This window comes from Podarcis pityusensis (assembly GCF_964106645.2).
Source record: "Podarcis pityusensis genome assembly, chromosome: 17".
Taxonomy (NCBI): domain Eukaryota; kingdom Metazoa; phylum Chordata; class Lepidosauria; order Squamata; family Lacertidae; genus Podarcis; species Podarcis pityusensis.
This window is the reverse complement of record NC_138042.1, coordinates 23,797,699-23,817,095: the sequence shown is the minus strand read 5'-3', so window position 1 is coordinate 23,817,095 and position 19,397 is coordinate 23,797,699. Positions and strand designations below refer to the sequence as shown.

At 43.3% G+C, this 19,397-nt stretch overlaps 1 protein-coding gene and 1 long non-coding RNA gene across 6 annotated transcripts in view; one reads left to right on the top strand and one right to left on the bottom strand.

Annotated features, from left to right (window-relative positions):
• The window catches only part of FREM1 (FRAS1 related extracellular matrix 1), a gene marked incomplete at its 5' end in the record, with an annotated part of 715,053 nt that overhangs the window by 346,054 nt on the left and 349,602 nt on the right, over window positions 1-19,397 (top strand). The gene's annotated exons all lie outside the window — the stretch shown is intronic.
• LOC308466833 overlaps window positions 1-19,397 on the bottom strand; it is a 75,803-nt gene that overhangs the window by 55,560 nt on the left and 846 nt on the right. The gene's annotated exons all lie outside the window — the stretch shown is intronic.

The following is a 19,397-nucleotide window of genomic DNA, read 5'->3' as shown; positions in this document are numbered from 1 at the left end:
CAAGATTGTCAGTGCTCCACTCAGATGGGTTACTGCAGACAGTAGTGCAGCTGGAGAGAGTTTGCTCATTGTTGTGCCCTGGGACTGTGGTTAGAGTTGGTTTTCTTGCAAATGTAACTACAAAATGTTTGCAGTTTGGCCACAATATCCAACGCAAATTACGCTTCGCTATTCATCTCGAGCACTGAAAGGATCCTGACCCCACATCAGGAAAACCCAAACCCAGATGGTGAGAGGTTCCATTTTAATGAGAGCCTCTCAGTCATTATAAATAAATGTCTCCTCAACCTGTCACGGGGTCTGTGGTGTCTGGGGTTTTCCCCCTCCTCCCCCCAACTTATCATTGTTTGCAGATTCAGACCCAGCGAGCTGTACTTTTGTTGCATGTTCTTAACATTTTGGTGAAGCTGACTAGTTTATAGAAATCATTCCTCCCTGCTGTAGGACACAGCAAAAAAAAGCTTAGAAACTACTCACGATTCATAAACTATACCCATAAGGTTTGAGAAATAACTGTGTGGTTCAGTGTTTCCAACTAAATGCTTTTCAGAGCATACCTCTTGAAATTAATGGATGCAAGTTAGACATGCCCATTAATTTCAATGGAATACTCTGAGCATGATAGTACAAACTCATTGCTCTTTTGGCTGCTGTTGTTATTACAAATTTGAAATAAAGGAATCAAAAGAAAAAGGTGCCATAGGTATAATTTGTAACAGCAAAAAATGTTAATTGTAAGTCAGCAATTTATCCATGGAGAGTTATAGCAAAATATTAAAAGCTCCACAACTGAAATTAGCAGCAGCAGCAAACACAACAATTTTATTGTTTTTACCAACGCATATAAAAACACAATAAAGCATCAAACATTAAAAAATTTCTGATGCAGGGCCGCCTTCAGATGTTTGCAGAAGGTCATAGTTGTTTACCTCTTTGACATCAGACAGGAGGTTGTTCCACAGGACGGGCACCACTGCTAAGAAGGCCCTCTTCCTATAACTTCACTTCTCGCAATGAGGGAACAGCCAGAAGGCTTTCAGAGCTGGATCTCAATTGCCCAGGCTGCATGTTGGGAGTGGGGATGCTCCTTCAGGTATACAGGACCAAGGCTGTTGATGAATTAAGGATTTTCATTCTCTCTCTCTCTCTTACCCAATCAACCACATATACACACCCTATAAATGTGTTCTACAGATATTCAGGAGGTTTCACCTTTCCTGCTACAATGATCTACTCAGAAGTTGTGAGCTGAAACCTGTAAGCCATAGCCTTCACTATCAGTGTTTGATATGAATGGGGAATCCATTTGCCCAAAGGTGGTCTGCAAGACGGTACTTCTGCATGAGCCAGGCGCACTCTCTTAAATTCCATCAATTATCCCCCCCATGCAGCTCTCTATACTACATCCAGTATCTTTCAAGAGAGTTCCTTGACCATCACTCTCAGCTTTTCAGAGGGGAGAGGTGGGGGAGCCCTGTTTCACAAGCAGAGTTCTGTTCACATGTTTTTTTAATCCAAGACACTGTTTGTTAGCCCAAGGTAAAAACGAGTGGCAAAAATGCTTTTCAGTTTATCTCTGGACTACGAAAATAAATAACCAACTTACAAGGTTGAAGCAAACTAAGGAACAATAACCTTAAGAATAACAGTAATTCAGAATGTAAAAAATAAAATAAAAATAGGACAGGTTTTAGGGAACGGTTTTGGGAAACGATCAAACTTGATTCAGCTTTGGACACACGATATGAGAAAAGCTGTGCAGAATCTTTGATTCCAGATGAGACCATTGCTGTTGACATTGCATACACAGGTTAGGATTATCAGAAGCCTACTTGAAAAATTTCCTTCTTTGGAAGAACATGTGATCATAAGATAAGAACCATAAATGGACTGGGAAGCAAACAGCAGCAAGAAACGTACAGCACCTAGTTGGTTTATTGCAACCACTAATAATCTTGGAGTGGAAGTAAACACACTTCAAGGTAATTAATTGCAAAGCCAACAACAGAAAGTAAAATGTCAAAAGATTAAATGCGTAGAGAGCGATTGGCACAAAATGTTTGGTTTTAGGTGATGGCTAAGATGCTTTTGTTCCATGTAAATGCATTTATCTAGTTATACTTTAATTAGCTGTCTTAGTGTGGATTGAACACTCTTCTCATGTGTACTGGTTTTATTGTTGTAAAGTCAGTTTGGGAGTTCATAGGGTGTTTATAGGTCCTCTGGTGGGGGACCCATTGTGCTCCTTCAGGGGTAGTTTGTCCACCTTTGGTCCCCACCCTGCACTCACTTCTCTGTGGCTCCTAGAAACTGACAGCATGTGGCAGCAGCCATACCCCGGAAAACAGCTTTGACCGGCCAGCTAAACCAGGTGGGGGTAGCTCAGGGGTCTTAAACCCTCATTGAGTTAGTGACTTCCCATGCATGTGAAGATGGGCTCTAGTGGGTTGAGCTTGTCAACCTGGGAAGGGAGCCCATCAGGAAGAGGGAAAACTCTGGTGCCAAACCTCTGCTGCCTGGTGGGATATCTTTAGGAGAAGAAAAGGATGAGGAGTAAACACTACAGAAATCAAGAGTGGAGTACCTAAGACAGTTGAATGGTGCATTGTAAGCCTCATTCAGGCAACTCCTGCTGCCTTTTGTTTTTTCTACATCAAAACCCTGTACAGTGGACCCTCGGGTTACATTACCTTTGGGTATTGTAACTTTCGGGTTCTGAATGTGGCAAACCCAGAACTGTATACTTCCGGGTTTTGCCGCACGCGCATGGGTAGAAGTGCTCTGTGCGCTGTGCGTTTGCGCAGAAGGGTGCCTCCGGTTATGAAGATTTCGGGATACGGCCAGGCCTCCGGAACGGATCCCATTAGTAACCGGTGGTACCACTGTATTACTCTCTTGTTTCTGTCTCACAGCAGGGGGAATAAAGTCTAAGAGAACAAGACAGGCAGCTGACCAGGAGATGTTAGTTAGGGGCCAACTGGTGGGAGAGAAAATGGACCACAACGGGAGAGAGAAAATTTACCTGCTGAAGTCCCTAGTAGGGCTGAGCAATATCTGGTTTTCAACATTGTGTTATATCACCAGGTAAACATCATGATATATCATGATGTCTGAAATAAGGATGGATAAAAATGTTTAGGGGTCCTCTCATTTTGACTCAAGAAAATCACCATTTTATAGTTCAAATTGGGGGAAAATAAATACAGTAAATGGACAAAAGTACAAAGAACATGAATTACGTCATATTACACAGCTGGCAGCTCACAGAAACTTTCATCAGTAAAACACCACACATCCACATTCCACACTGCTTCACACATTAAACGCTCACCTCCGTCTGAGAATTAGGAAACACCGTGACAGGAAATGAGGCCGCCATCAGGAGTAGCAATGGCACTGACAATTAACCATGCTAGAGAAGAAATTAAATATATTTTTTTTTAAAAAAATAGTTTCTTCTCCTGTTAGATTCATAAAATGTTTAGGGGTATGCGTACCCCTGCGTATCCCCAGAAAAATATCACTGGATAGAGCTATGTAAAGGCATTGGCTGGCTTCACAGTTTTCCCCACATTGTGAAAATAGCACACACACACACACACACACACACACCATGAATTTCAATATATTGCCAGGTCAAAAATTATGAAACAGACCTCACAATATGGGCTTCAAACCACTTTTGAACAATATATTGATGTATCACCCAGTCCCTAACCATGAAAACTAACTTGGACACTCATTTGTACAGGATTTTCAGAAGTTAACAGTCTATTCCTTCCACACATAAAAACCCACTCCTGGTCTGGTAAACAATCATCAGTCTAATCCTAGAAACAAGCAGCACCTGATACCCCACCCCCACCCCTTGGCAGAAAACAGGGAACCTCCACATATTTTGCATATTACAGAATATGCTGTTTGAAAAATGTTTAATTTCCGAGCACTGTTTACATATTCTGTTTGTGCAGGTATAATTAGTCGTTATCAGTAAACACAGGGGCACAGAGGGAAAGCATGCATTTGCCTTAAGACTACAGGTTCTCCAATCCAGAAGTTTTTCAAAAGGCTGAATAGGAAAGATAATTGGACATCTCCCCCACCCCCCACCCCATTGCATTATTAATCTCGCTTCCAGTGTAACAGCAGATTACAACCAAGATGGTAGCATGTTTAAAGCTTTCATCCTCCATTTGGCTATGATCCACTGGCCTTAGGAAGGGAGATAAGTATTTACATTTCTTATCAGTCACCAGATGGCTTTTAAAACTAGAGGCTGTCTGGTAGGACTTAAGTTAATGAACAGAAGTGCTTTTTATGAAGTAGTGGTATGTACAGACAGAGATGTAGCTCTGGTTATTCAAAAGAGTGCAAGAGAATATATGTGAACCAGTATTTAAACAACTTAATCTACCCACTGCAGCAACATTTGCAACTCATTTTCCCTACAAAATAGTGTACCTTTCTGGATAAAAATGGATTTAAGCAATATATATGAGAGAGAGAGAATTATGTAGGGTTCATGTTTAAATAGAAGTTGAGTGCTTTTCTGTGGATATTGCTACAGGGTTTTTATTACTGGAAAATGTTTTTGAAAAGACTCAGAGCCAAGAGTATATTATAGCTCCTTTTCACATAAGGAAAAAAGCATGACTGCATTTTCTATAATCACCACAAAGATGTGCAGAGCCTGTTTCTGGGAGACAATGACACAAAATCTAACAGTAAAGACACAAATCTGCAAATAAAAAAATCTTCATTTTGGAGAAATAATAAGCATTTACTCTAGCGGTTTCAAAGAAGACCAAATCCTAGCAACAATCGGTGCCACACGGAAAGCCAGCAGGGGGACGGGTGGAAGCGGGGGAGGGGAGAGAGAGATTTAAAACAACACACACACACACACACACACACACACCAGAAAGAGTTTCTGGATCAGCTCTCTTTTTATATACAGTGCTGTTGAAATTTGTTAAGACCATATGTTAGTCATATTGAGGCAGGCACGGTCTGACTTTATGAATGTTGGCGTGATCCCAGCAAACGCTCAAGATCTGATGCGTCTCAGATTCGTTGACTGGAGCAAAATGTGGGTGGAGGCTAAAAAGGGGGGGAGAGAGAGAGAATAGAAGAAATGATATATTTAAAGAAAAAGTTGTGTTTGTTGTAAAGAGCTGGTGCCTAGGATTGTGTCTGGGTCCTTTCAACGAACCAATTATTTGGTTTTAGAATAATGGAAATAAATCCATATGACCAGCCAAAGATTCTTCATCAACTTGTGTTTCCCTTGTAAGGCAATATGGGTGGCACACATTCAGGTGTTCTGGTCTCACCCTCATCTAACACTCAAACGTGTTAGAAAGCAAGAAATAACTAGCCCCCCTCTCCCTGAACAAGTGAGGGGTACTCATATATTGTATTATTTACGTAGTGAGATAAATATAAATTGTGTTGTGTGTTTGGTGGGGTAGGCTGCATGAGTCCCTTCTAATTTCTGGATCCAGCCAGGGTTAATGGAGAATCCCATTGTTCAAGTAGCCAGGCAAGAGCCATAACGGCCCCTAAGTATCGGTCATTAATATAAGAAAGGGAAGCTGCTCTGTGCCAGAGGGCAAGTGGATGGGCTCCCTCCCTCACCTGGTTGGAAACTAGAAGGACAAAAGCCAGAGCTGGGTTTGTAAGAGAACTGGGCTAGAAGCAGGCAGAAGATAGGGAGTGAGAGCCATGCTTGATTTATGCTTGAATCCAAGGCTGTGCTGATGAGAGAAACAAGACCTACGGCAGCAAGTTTTATTTTGCTTGGGCTCAATCAGTCCCATGGAGCGTGTGCACCTGTGATTTTTGGCATCTGCGCAGACGCAGGTGCGATTTTCGGCGCCAGGGAAGCGAGTCTCCGCACCACACCAGTTTAGCGCAGCACGCAGCAGGCAACTCAGTTCAGGGGCAGCTCGTGGGTCGGTCAAACAACCTCTGTGGGCTGCTTCCGGTCCATGGGCCTTAGGTTGGTGACCCCGTTCTATGGTGTTAATGTGAGCTCCTCCATCGTAGGCTCAGGTTGCATATATGTGTATAAAAAACATATATCATAAAGACAACACAGTCTCTGCTGTCCCTGGGTCACCTGCCTGGAACCCCTGGAACTTCACATTGCTCAGAGATTGGGGTGGTGCAGATAGGGTCGGTGTGTGACAGTTATAAGGAAAATACTGCTCCCTTTCCCTTATGGGGTATCTAAGAGCCCGTATAGAGTCCTTAAGTAGGTTCTCTATCGGTAGGAGAAAATAACAGAGACCAACCAGAGAATATTGAGAAGCAAAGCAACTAGTAAGCATGATCTTTATTAAACTGTTGCAACAGGGTCCCCCACTCCCCCCACACAGAGAAGGAGGAGAGGAACCCAGAACATTGGTGTGCAAGCTCCTATATAGACTTTTGAAATTGCCTACCCTGTAGCTCAAGACCATCCCCCAAAAACATCATCCATACTTCACAGAAAGAGGTGGTCCCCAGCAGAAATTTGAGTGTGTTGCTTCTCTCCTGTCTGCCAGGATACCTGATAATGCCTTATCTGACTGCCTTTTCTGGGTTGCCTGGCCATTCCTTTGAGATGGTAAATACTTAGTTCCTGAATCTCTTACGCATATTGATAGTGTGCTCAGCTTAACAGATACTTGCCAGACTGTATTTACAGGAAGGTGTAAGCCCCTCCAGTCCAAAGACAATTGGAAAGCTTTTTCCATTTCCTTCCTCCTTGTAGACAAATATTTGAGGTCAATTTGGGAGAGTCAGAATGGCTTCAGGATCCTGTACTATTTCAGACACATGGTTTACATACTTATTTATGTGTTTGCCTTGTACATTTCTGAACATTTATGTTATGTATATAGAATTCCTATAAATCAACAATCTATGTTCCCCACTCCCCCCCCCCCCGTAAGAACATTCATATTGTATCTAAATCTCTGGATCGATGTGTTCTGCATTCCAGGTTCCCCCCACCCCTCACCCCTCTGTGGTGAGAGGTTTTGTGGTGAGGAGCCTTCTCAGCAGTGGTGCCCTCCCTGTGGAACGCCCACCCTTCAGATGTCAAGGAGATAAAGAATTATACGACTTTTAGAAGACATCTGAAGGCAGCCCTGTATTGGGAGGTTTTTCATGCTTTTATTATGTTTTTATATATGCTGTAAGCTGCCCAGAGTGGCTGGGGAAACCCAGCCAGATGGGTGAGGTATAAATAATAAAATTGTTGTTGTTGTTGTCTGAGACTCTGTTTTGCACTGTGTTAATAGCGGTACGATCTTTTTTCCTTTTGCCTGCCTTGTTTAAATAAAAATATTCTTTTTAAAAAACCCAAGTTAAGAAATTGTGGATTGGAGAACAGTGAGGATCACATGTTGACGATCTGATTTGTTTCCAGTTTGTGGCTGATTAAAACAAAAGGAACCGGCGCTAAGAGAATCTGAGTTGAGTTTGCAAATGGCGACTGACATCTGCAGAGTTTCTAAAATCATGCGAGCACCAAGTGAGAACATGACAAGGTAGCAGAGCAATAAAAGGCAAAGGACCTAACACACAGCAAATCAAGAAGAATAAACTTACCCCTACCGAAGAGGGCAAGAGCAGCAACTACCATACATAACATACATATATGTTACTACCAACACTAACATACATAAAAACATAATAAAACATGGAACATTTAAAAACTTCCCTATACAGGGCAGCCTTCAGATCTCCTCTAAAGGTTGTATAGTTACTTATCTCCTTAACTCCATACCCTCCAATAATTCTCCAATTTAAACAGAGACATGACATCCCAAGGAAAACCCAGGACATTCTGGGATCAAATCAGAAACCGGGACAGCTTCTGTAAATCCAGGACTGCCCCTGGAAAATGGGGGCACTTGGAGAATCTGCTATACAGTGGTGCATCAGGTTACAGACACTTCAGCTTACATATGCTTCAGGTTACAGACTCCGCTAACCCAGAAATAGTACCTCGGATGAATAATAATAATAATAATAAATTTTATTTATATCCCGCCCTCCCCAGCCAAAGCCAGGCTCAGGGCGGCTAACAACAATCAAATAATCAAACAATCAAATAATCCAACATTCTAAAACATTTCATTATAAAAATTAATTAAAATCAAATTAATGGCAACCGTTAAGCAAAGTTCTGTGCAGGTTGCCAGAGGAGGGAGTCAGGCTGGGCCCTGACCAAAGGCCTGGTGGAGCAACTCTGTCTTGCAGGCCTTGCGGAAAGATGTCAGGTCCCGCAGGGCCCTAGTCTCTTGTGACAGAGCGTTCCACCAGATTGGAGCCGCAGCCGAGAAAGCCCTGGCTCTAGTTGAGGCCAGCCTAACCTCTCTGAGGCCTGGGACCTTCAGGATGTTTTTATTTGCAGACCGTAGGTTCCTCTGTGGGGCATACCAGGAGAGGCGGTCCCGTAGGTACGAGGGTCCTAGGCCGTATAGGGCTTTAAAGGTTAAAACCAGCACCTTAAACCTGATCCTGTACTCCACCGGGAGCCAGTGCAGCTGGTATAGCACCGGGTGAATGTGATCTCGCAGCAAGGACCCCGTAAGGAGTCTCGCTGCAGCATTCTGCACCCGCTGGAGTTTCTGGGTCAGTCTCAAGGGCAGCCCCACATAGAGCGAGTTACAATAATCCAGTCTGGAGGTGACCGTCGCGTGGATCACAGTGGCTAGGTCAGGGCAAGAGAGGTAAGGAGTCAACTGCTTAGCTTGGCGGAGATGAAAAATGCCGCCTTTGTTATAGCTGTAATCTGCGCCTCCATAGAGAGGGAGGTATCGAAGATTACACCCAAACTCTTAACGGACTGTGCTGGCACTAATTGCACCCCCGCAAGAGATAGGAGTTGCCCCCCCAATCCCATATCGTCCCGTCCCAGCCAGAGGACCTCTTTGCTTCAGGATAAGAAGAACTTTGCTTCAGGATAAGAACAGAAATTGTGCAGCGGTGGCACGGCGGCAGCAGGAGGCCCCATTAGCTAAAGTGGTACCTCAGGTTAAGAACAGTTTCAGGTTAAGAATGGACCTCCAGAGTGAATTAAGTTCTTAACTCGAGGTACCACCGTATTGAATTGTACCCAGAGTCTTGTGCCCAGACAGGGCAAAATTGCTTCTGCTGCAAGTTACCTGCCCTAATGATAATCACTTTTCCCTCAGCTAAGCTTGAAGGCGTATTTCGCTTGCTGGGCTTGCATGACCAGTCTTAAACCACACCACAATATACTACACCCCCTGAACTAAGAGTGCATACATATATTGTTTTTTCCTCTTTTTTTTTTTTTAAGGAAAATAAGTTCACTCCCTCAAATGCACTGAAAAGACATGAAGCAGAACTTCCTGTTTCTGACAGATAAGTTCACCCCTTGTTTCTTTCACAGCCTGCCTCTGCTGAGAGTATGTTCTTATCTATCCCATGAATAACTCTCAGCTTTGTTCTGTTTCGTTTCATTTCAGGCATCCATAAGGTAGGTAATAAGGGCAGGCAGGCGGACAAAGGAGCAGTCCTGTTGAACTATAATGGCTTCGGAGACAGGAAGTGACATGTAATATCTATGTCAGACCCTCCAAGTGTCCCTATTTTCCAGGGTCATCCCTGATTTAAAGAAGCCGTCCTGGTTTCTGATTTGATCCCAGAATGTCCTGCTTTTCCTTAGGATGTCCCTATTTTCATTGCAGAAATGTTGGAGCGTATGGAGTTATCTGACCCCTGAGCTGTCTGAAGGCAATACTATATAGGAAAGTTTTGAAGAAAAAAATGTTTAATATTTTATTATGTTTTTATATATATTGGACATTGCCCAGAGTGGTTGGGGCAGTCCAGTGTGGGGTATAAATAGTAAAATTATCATTATGGAATGGGACATCCCTATTTTCATTGGAGAAAATGTTGGAGACTGTGGTTAAGTTTGGAGGAGCTGACTTAAACTAGTTCTACAGTCATTCCTTCTTCTGTACTACAGAGAACAGAGAATTTTTAGCACCACAAGCCACTATTCCCAGGATTCTTTGAGGAGAGACATGACACTTTTGTAGTCAGAAACCAATACAAGGGAAGAATGAACTAACTGGTTCCAGCAGCAGAAGCCAGTGCAAGGATTTCCACTTCCTGCCTTTCTCCTCTCTCCACATGCCCCCTCTTCCACAATTGGCTTGTGTTTGGGGGGGTTTGTTGGGGAAAACCCCCAGAAGAGCATGCAGGGGGAGATGAGGGCAGATCATCCCATCAGGAAAGCAGAAATGCTTGTGCTTATGGAGTAATCTGCTTAGCACTACACTGAATTCCTCCTTATGTTTGTAGTACAGATAAGCCCTGAGTTCCCACTGCAGGAGAGAAGGTAACGTCAAAGGAAATCTCTGCACTAAAGTCATTCCTGCTTTCATGCCAACACTGCAAACCATTCTCAGACCCTCCAAGTTTCCCTTATTTTCAAGGGACAGTCCCAGATTTACAGAAGCTGTCCCGGTTTCTGATTTGATCCCGGAATGTCCTGCTTTTCCTTAGGACTAACTATTTTCACTGGAGAAAAGTTGGAGGGTATGGAGTTATGCAACCCCTAAGCCAAGGAGATAAGGAACTATACAACCTTTAGGAGACACCTGAAGACAGCCCTGTATAGGGAAGTTTGTAAATGTTTTATTGTGTGCTTTATATATGTTGGAAGCCACCCAGAGGGACTTGAGCAACTCAGTCAGATATTTGGGGTATTATTATTATTATTATTAATGGAATAGAACATCCCTATTTTCATTGGAGAAATGTTGGAAGGTATGCATTCTCAAAGTGCACAACACATTCCCTGCTCATTGTCCTGCAGGAAATCCCAGTGTGTGTTAAGAGTCTTCATATGCAGAGAATCCCCAGGCTCTGCCCTTAACAGAGAAGCCCCTGTTTGCACATGGTTTTGTGAGCTCTGCAGTGGCATACCTTGGTTTATCTTTTTCAAAGTTCGCATTGAAACAAGAGACAAACTGGGAGCATGCAAAGCGGCAAGAGAAGCTGCTTTTGCTCAACCGCTAAAGGAAGAAGGTGTAATGAGGTTCCCTGGTAAGCAAAACATATGACGTACTCAGTCACTCCATTAAGGCCTCAAGCTGCTTTGAGAGCTCCTGGTGGACCAAAGAAAAGGGGGAAGAGGGAATACGTATGCAAGAATAAATAAATAAATGAGCAGCTGCCAGGCCACACTCTTCCCTTTCTGATGAGCCGGGTTCTAGACCACACAGAAGCAGATCTCTCTCTCCCTCTCTCTGTCAGATGTGAGGTGACGACTCCTTGTTCCAAGGCAAGGCAAAAAAAAAAAATTCAACACCACAAACTCAAAACTGATTTAATTATCCCCTCTCTAGGAGAACACTAAGACATGCAGTTTGTGGCATTCTCAATGGTTTCCGATTAGAGATTCCTAGCCCCTCCACAGTACTGTTTTGGCTACCTGGGGAGTTAAGGCAGCTAAACCAGTTTTGAAATTTAAATTTAAATTTTAAATTTGTAATGAAGACATCGAGCGAGTGTGCTCCATTTCTGAAATGCAAGATTTGTGGTAGTTTGGGCCACTTTTCAAATGGTCTGCTTTGGATTGGTGCCAACAGGCCTGACTGTAAGTATTTTCTTTCCCATTGGACTATCTAACTTCTTAGTCGTCATCACGGGCATAGTGAAATAGCAGTCATGAGTAAACCCATGTACTGAATCATAAGAGCAACACAACATATGCTGCCGCCATCTCCCATTTCAAATCCACCCAGAAGGGGAGTGTGTTCTTGTGCTTGGGTTCTGCTTGCGGTTTTCCCGCAGGCATCTTGTTAGTGACTGTAAGAACAGGATGGGCCATTGGCCTTGTCCCACAGGCTCTTCTTGTGGTCTTATGTTATCCATGCATGCAGAGAACTTTGCCACAAGGTGTCACAGCCCTGCCTAAGTCCCATTGCCGAGCAAGCAGCGGCTAGGAGCCTCTGAGGAACACGTGCCTGAGAGCAGAATCTGCATACGAATTCAGACAGTCTAGAGGTCAGGGAATCCGGATGTTCACAGAGCCAAGGGTCCAGATGGAGAGCAGGCAGCCGCAAGGTCGGGTCAGGAACCATAGGCATCTGACTGCTGCTGAGAGCTCTGTAGGAAAAGACCTGACAAGGAAACTGAAAAATATCTTTATGTATGTGACAACTGCGGCAAGAGTCTCAATAGCACAAGGATGGAAAAACGAGGAAATCCCGACTAAAGAACTGTGGCAAGAGAAATTGATGGACTATGCGGAATTGGCGAAGTTGACACACAAACTACGTGATAAGGACAACTGTGACTTTAAAGAAGAATAGGAACCTTTTACAAAGTACTTAAAGAAACAATAAAATGAACTGGACTCCTTGGCAGGCTTTGAATAAACATTCACAAACTTTTTATTGGTAATATACAGATAGATAAGTTAAGGATCTTTACAATTTTATAATATGAAGAGAATAACATGTGCCGAAAAACCAGAGAGAGGAGCTGAGGGAAGTCTGGGGGGGAGAGGGGGTTCTTCTTTTCTTGGGGAGGGGGGAGGGAAAAACTGGGGGTGAGGATGATGTATTTGTGATAAATTGCTGTGTTGAAATTTCTAATAAAAAATATTTTTTAAAAAAGACACCAAGAGCCAGCTGGTCCTCATCGGGGTGGAGAAAGGGGAGTGTGGTGGGGGCGGTATGGCCCTGGTGTCACTGCCAAGGGGGGTGATAAAATGCTGGGTGGCACTCACCGCCGGGTGGCACTCACTGCAGCATGCCCGAGCCGCACGGCTCTTCTAGGAGTGATGGGGTGGCTTGGGCGCCCGCAGGCTCCATGCTGCCCCAAACGGTCCACCCGCTGCCTCCTCCTCTGCTGTAGGGTGATTGAGTGGGAAGAGGCAGGCAGACCCCTTGGAGGCCCCACAAAACATCCTGCTCTGACTGGTCCCGCCCCCATGGGTGGCTGGCCTCGCCCCTGGGCGCAGGGCATGCCTGCTGTCCCAGGCACCAGATCAGCTTGCTCCGCCGCTGGTTCTCATCAGTGCCAGCTAGTTCTCTGCAGTGCCCTCTCCTCTGTGGAGGCTGATCAGCTGCAGGAAGAGTCCCTCTGCTTTCTCCCCCTTCAGGCTGCTGTTCAGCAGGCAAAGCTGACTCCTGGGCCGTGACACATGGGCTGCTTGCGTGCTTTGCGGGACTTTGGAAAAGGGCATTTGGCATGGAAAATCTGGACTTCTCTGCACAAATAGCATATTGACATGCTCTATCCTGTTGTGAGAAGAAAGCTGAGAGAACCATTTTACCAAATTTCTCACGGGGAGAAGAAATTATCCCGAGGATTTCTCAGGGATGGGGTGCGCCATTCGCAGTGGTAGTAGCAAGCTTCTTTTCCCCTAAGGACTTTGTGTGTGCTGCCGCATAAGCCGAAACTGCTTTGGCAGCCTGGCCACCATTTTGTATCCTCCACCACAGCCCATACCTTGGCACCATTTTGAGGCACTGCATGTTAGTTTTGGAGGGCAGGGAGTTGACAGCAGCTACAAAAGATGGGGCATATTCAGGGAAAATTCTATGAAGTAGCTTTCTTTATTATTTAAGGTAAGAAAAAAAGAATCCTAGGCATTCCACACACACACCCAGAAAATTTCCTATGAGAAATGTTGGCTGAGCTCTAGTCAGAACAAAAAAATGGCTGGCTACATGGAACAATTTAATGCAGCTTCTACTCAGCAGCCATAACATGTTCAACAACCCCCCATTCGTCTCAAGGGACTGGCCTGTATTAGAATATAAAATTAGCTAAAACTTTTAAACTTTGGCGGTCATTGCAATGGTATCACAAGAATAATGTCTGGAACGGGGGGTAGGGTGGAATTAAGGCACGCTTTTCTGTCAGTTTTTCATGAGCCTTCAAGCCTGGTGCATCTGCTACCCCATTTTTATATATAAAACAAAAAACTTGTTTTAAGGCTTGCAGGTGTGATTCATGCGGGAGAGAACATCTGTAACTCTCAGCAATGAATGGAGAGAAATACATGCAAAGCTGGCGCATATCAGCTGCTAGCAAATCTCAGCCGTTGCAATGCTTTCCAAATTCACAAATTATGAATATACAGCTTGGAGACAAGTACACTTCTCCAGCTGTGCATTCTTAGCTTCTGCAATGTGTTCTGGACATTTGTTAACAGTTTTCTTCACACTGAGAATTGTTCTACAGCCTATCATCATGTTTTTCAGTTACTTACTTTCTTTTTTTAAGCCTCAATATAGAAATGATTGTTTGGGAGTTGAGCCAGTTGAGTGTCAATGGCCTCCTCGGTTTTTGACAGAGATTTTGAAATGAAAGGTAAAAACAGAAGTTGCCAAATAAAATCCTGCTGCATTTTTTAGCAAATTTAAAATGCCAAGTGATTGAGCAGAAGCCAGTTCTTTTCTTTTGCACTACACTAACTTTGGGCATAATTTACAAGGGAAGTTATCTTGTACATCCCCTGCTAAAATGAACTGGTTTTACAGTGGTTTGCTAGGGATATTGGGAAAAATCTGATCTTTGCTAATTCCTGCACTAAAAGACCTGATCGGCACCTCATTTCATTTCATAATGACCTTCAATTTTGGTGTGTCTGAAAATGAAATATGTGTTGGAGAGAAAGATTTCTGTCATTTCTTCCCCATGTTGTAGCACAGGGCTGATACTACCAAAGGTTGGCAGGAATTGTCTCCGGGGTCATGTCATTAACATCTCACTTTTAGATGCAAACCTAAGGTTTCCTAAATGTAAAAATTAAAATGTAATGTGTGAATGAGACCAATTGCAAATATACTCATATATGAGTATATGAGTCAGTGCTAACTGCAGCGCCCTGTCAAATGAACACTTGTAGAAAACCTGGGTTTGCTTCTACACAACATGTGGAATGCCCAACATTATTTCATTGTTTTTGGAGTTTTCCAGCTTACCTCTGCATTTAACAGAGTTGTTTTGACACTGGACATTCTATAACTAGACATACTGCTATTATAAAAGGTGAACCTCAGAACACAGATGATCTCAAATTGTGTAGCTGTCTGTAGAAGTAACTAAATATTTTAAGAACATATTCCTTAGAAAGAATGTCTCCTCTTCATCAGCTGCTATTTTCAGCAGCTACTAAAAAATTTTTCTCTAAACAAGATACGTAGAACACTGATGTGTATTTGAACTTTTTTAAGCTTATTGTTGGTTTTAAGTTTGTTGAATGTTTTAAATAGCTGTTTTGAACTATTTTAATGGTGATTTCATTGGGTTTAGTCATTGTAAAGGTTTTCTTTTTTCAAAACAACAACAACAATCAAACAATGTATAATTTTCATGAAATAATTAAATATATATCATGGGCCGGTAGTGTTGAGGCAGTGTTCATGGGCCCAGCCTCCTTTCCTAGACTGTACTGCAGTGGGCAGATTTGAAGGTAGACTATGGCATCTCAGAGCTAAATTCTTACTCGGGCATGAAGCTAATCAGACAGCCTTGGCCAAATCACCATCTCCCACAGACTGACCCACCTTAGTGACAGCTGTTGCGAGGATAAAAAACGGAAGAGTCCTTGGATGTGAATTAGAGCAATCAGCCATCTCTTTGTGATTCACATTAGTTACATCTTGAGAGACTCAAAATGATTTTCCTCCCTGCATTATTTAATAAAATTCCTTGCAACAATGAACCCTCCCTCAAGATGCAGAATGTACTCTTAAAGTATCAGTGCAAGAATCAATTGTATCCAGAGAAAGGAAATGAATTCTGTGTGAGAGAGAGAGGGAGAGGGAGGGAGGTTGGCTACGTTTAGCATTCATCCTTCTGTAATATAGAGTCTGGATGCAGTTGTTTCTTAACCAGATCCTGCTGAGAAGGTCTCATTATTATCTCTGCTCTTTTCTAAATTGCAATGACAAAATGTTAATCAACAATACATCATTCCAATTCTCGATTCTGATTCTTTACTTAACCAATTTGTCACAAGTTGCTATGCGCATTTATAGGGTAACTACACCCTTAGAAAGATTTCAGTAGAATACACACAGCTGTTGACACAAAAAAGGCAAACATTTGCCTTGTTTTGGTATTGACTTTAATACCATACGTTGGAATATTTCAGAGTCTCGATGTTTCACTGTTCGGAACAAGGTGACCTTGCTCTTCTACAGCAAATGTTTACATTCCGTAACAGCTAGAGATGCATGTAATCTACAGAAAAAAAGATATTTTCCACAAATACAGGCCAATGTTAAAATGCATTCACTTTCACTCTGCTCTGTTACTTGTGGTTTTTCATGGGTGTTGCAGCGTGACTGGATTTCATTGGCCCTCATATTCTCAGCAAGCTGCATTTCAATATTTCATGCATGGCTCTGTGGAAGAACTCCAGCCTTCTAGCTTTCACAGTCACAAACTTGAGAGAACTTGGGGGGCACTATGGCTTCATGTCTGAATCTTCTTTTATAGTGGAATCTTCCTCATTCTTTCTCCCAAAACACCCATCGGATTTTTTATGCAGAGATTTATTTATTTATTTATTTTAGTTCTGTTTGTTTCTTCCCTGCCTTTCACCACAAGGTCCCAGGGCAGGTTACAACAATTTAAAAAGACAATATTAAAATCAGTTAACACTAATTGTATTCCTCTACCCAGTGCTTTTTTCTGGGGGGGGGGGCGCAGGAGTACGCATACCCCTAAGCATTTTGTGACTCTTTGTACTTTTGTCCATTTACTGTATTTCCCGATTTGAACTATAAAATGGTGATTTTCTTGAGTCAAAATGAGAGTACCCCTTAACATTTTTTTAAAGAAAAAAAGCAGTGCCTCTACCTAGGGAATGAAGTGGTACAGTCCAGGAGAATTTCCCCCACCTAATCTGCTGCGTGGGTAGCCTTTTGTCAGGGCTTATCTTATCCACATTTACGTCTTGCCCTGCTCTTTCTAACCAGAGGTCTGTGCTTAAATGTTCTGTGTCCAAGCATTTGCCAGAGCTTTTCCTGTGGGAACCTGCTCTTTAAAGCTGAATCGGAGCAAACATTAATTTGTTTTTTCGGTGGATTGACGTTTGCTCCGATTCAGCTTTAAAGAGCAGGTTCCCGCAGGAAAAGATCTGGAACGAAATAAAGGGTGCTCAGCCACAGAGCTTTAAATTGTAGACTGTGCCTAGAAAGAGCGAAGGAAAGGTAAGTGTGGATAAGTCTTAGCTGAGGTGAAATAGTTTATACCGTACTTGTTTATTTTATTTACAAAATTTATGAGCTGCGCTTTCATTAAAAGTACTATAAGAAGGTGGCATATAACATATAAAAGCAAAACCAACAAAGATATCCATTAAAAACATGATTGGATTAAAATGAAAATTCCTTAACTTAAATCCAATGTACACAAAGGAGAGCCTTGTTACCTACATTAATGGCCAGCAGTTCATCTAAAGCAGAAGTGGGGAACCTTCAGGTGCTGTTGAGCTCCCATCAACCCCAACCAACATGGTCAATGGTCATGGCAGTTGTAGGCCAGTCACTGAAGAGCCACAGGCTTCCTACTCCTGGCCTAAAGTGAAATAGTGTCAGGGAGGAGGAGTGGTGGAGTCCGCATCCCATTCCTGACCCTTCCAGGGAGGAGGAATAGAAATACAGTATAGATTTACAAGGGTTTGCGGAAGGCCACAGCTCAGAGGTAGTTGAAGGGGGAAGTTGGGAATATTTATATTTATTTATACATACATACATACATACCCCACCAATCTGGGTGGCTCCCCACATCATCATGTGATAAAACATCAAACAATGAAACCTTCCCTAAACAGGGCTGCCTTCAGATGTCTTCTAAAAGTCAGATAGTTGTTTATTTCCTTGACATTTGATGGGAGGGCATTCCACAGGGCTGCTACCCAGAAGGCCTTCTGCCTGGTTCCCTGTAACTCCACTTCTCACAGTGAGTGAAACATCAGAAGGCTGGGTTCTATGGCCTCTCTCTGTAAAGTCTGAAATAAAGAAGGACTGTAAGAAATAATGGGAAAGGAGGAGCAAGCAGAGCCAGAGCAGCAGTCGGCTGACACGTTGTCACTAGAAAGCATTCCAGAACCTCCATCTCCCAGAACCCTGCGAGCGTTAAAAGTAGGAGAGCAAAGAGCTCAAAGACAGAGGGCACTTAGTGACACCCATAGAAGTGACAGATGAGGAAGTGGGAGAGACGGTGGGTGGAGATTCACTGGGGACAACGCTGTTATCTAAGAAGCTGGGTTCTATAGCCTCTCTCTGTAAAGACTGAAATAAAAAAAGGACTGTAAGAAACTTTTCCTTGTCTTTATACTTTGCTGGGCAACCAGCTGGAAGCCGTTGACAGCACCCTGACAGATTGTCCAGAGTGAATCTCCATCCTCACATTCCATCCCACTTCCTCATTCACCATTTTTGTAAGTCTTGCTGTGAGCGCACCCCGCTTTGAAGCAGTGGGCGAGGGGTGGCTCCTATGGCATACCCCCCCACCCCTGTTAGGAGACGCTCCACCACTGACTGGGAAGATAGCATTGCAGCTCCACCCAACCGGATGAGGCATTTCTGATAGCAATCGTAAGAGATGAGCACGAAGCAAGCCTATACATTCACTGCAAAAGAGCATCCACACATCCCAACCAGAAAAAAAACCTGCATAGACAGTGGGCAGATGCAGGCCACCCCCACCCCAGAATGGAAACACATGTAAGTGTTTTGCACAAGCTTTCTCTAATTCACTGAATTAGGCACATGTATGTCTGTACATGTATGTCTGGACTGGTCCCATCACCTCCTGGCAAATAGAAGGGGAAGAAATGGAGGCAGTGAGAGATTTTACTTTCTTGGGCTCCATGATCACTGCAGATGGTGACAGCAGCCACAAAATTAAAAGACACCTGCTTCTTGGGAGAAAAGCAATGACAAACTTAGACAGCATCTTAAAAAGCAGAGACATCACCTTGCCAATAAAGGTCCATATAGTAAAAGCTATGGTTTTCCCAGTAGTGATGTATGGAAGTGAGAGTTGGACCATAAAGAAGGCTGATAACCAAATAATTGATGCTTTTGAATTATGGTGCTGGAGGAGACTCTTGAGAGTCCCATGGACTGCAAGAAGATCAAACCTATCCATTCTTAAGGAAATCAGCCCTGAGTGCTCACTGGAAGGACAGATCGTGAAGCTGAGGCTCCAATACTTTGGCCACCTCATGAGAAGAGAAGACTCCCTGGAAAAGACCCTGACGTTGGGAAAGATGAAGGGCACAAGGAGAAGGGTACGACAGAACACAAGATGGTTGGATAGTGTTCTCGAAACTACCAGCATGAGTTTGACCAAACTGCAGGAGGCAGTGGAAGACAGGAGTGCCTGGC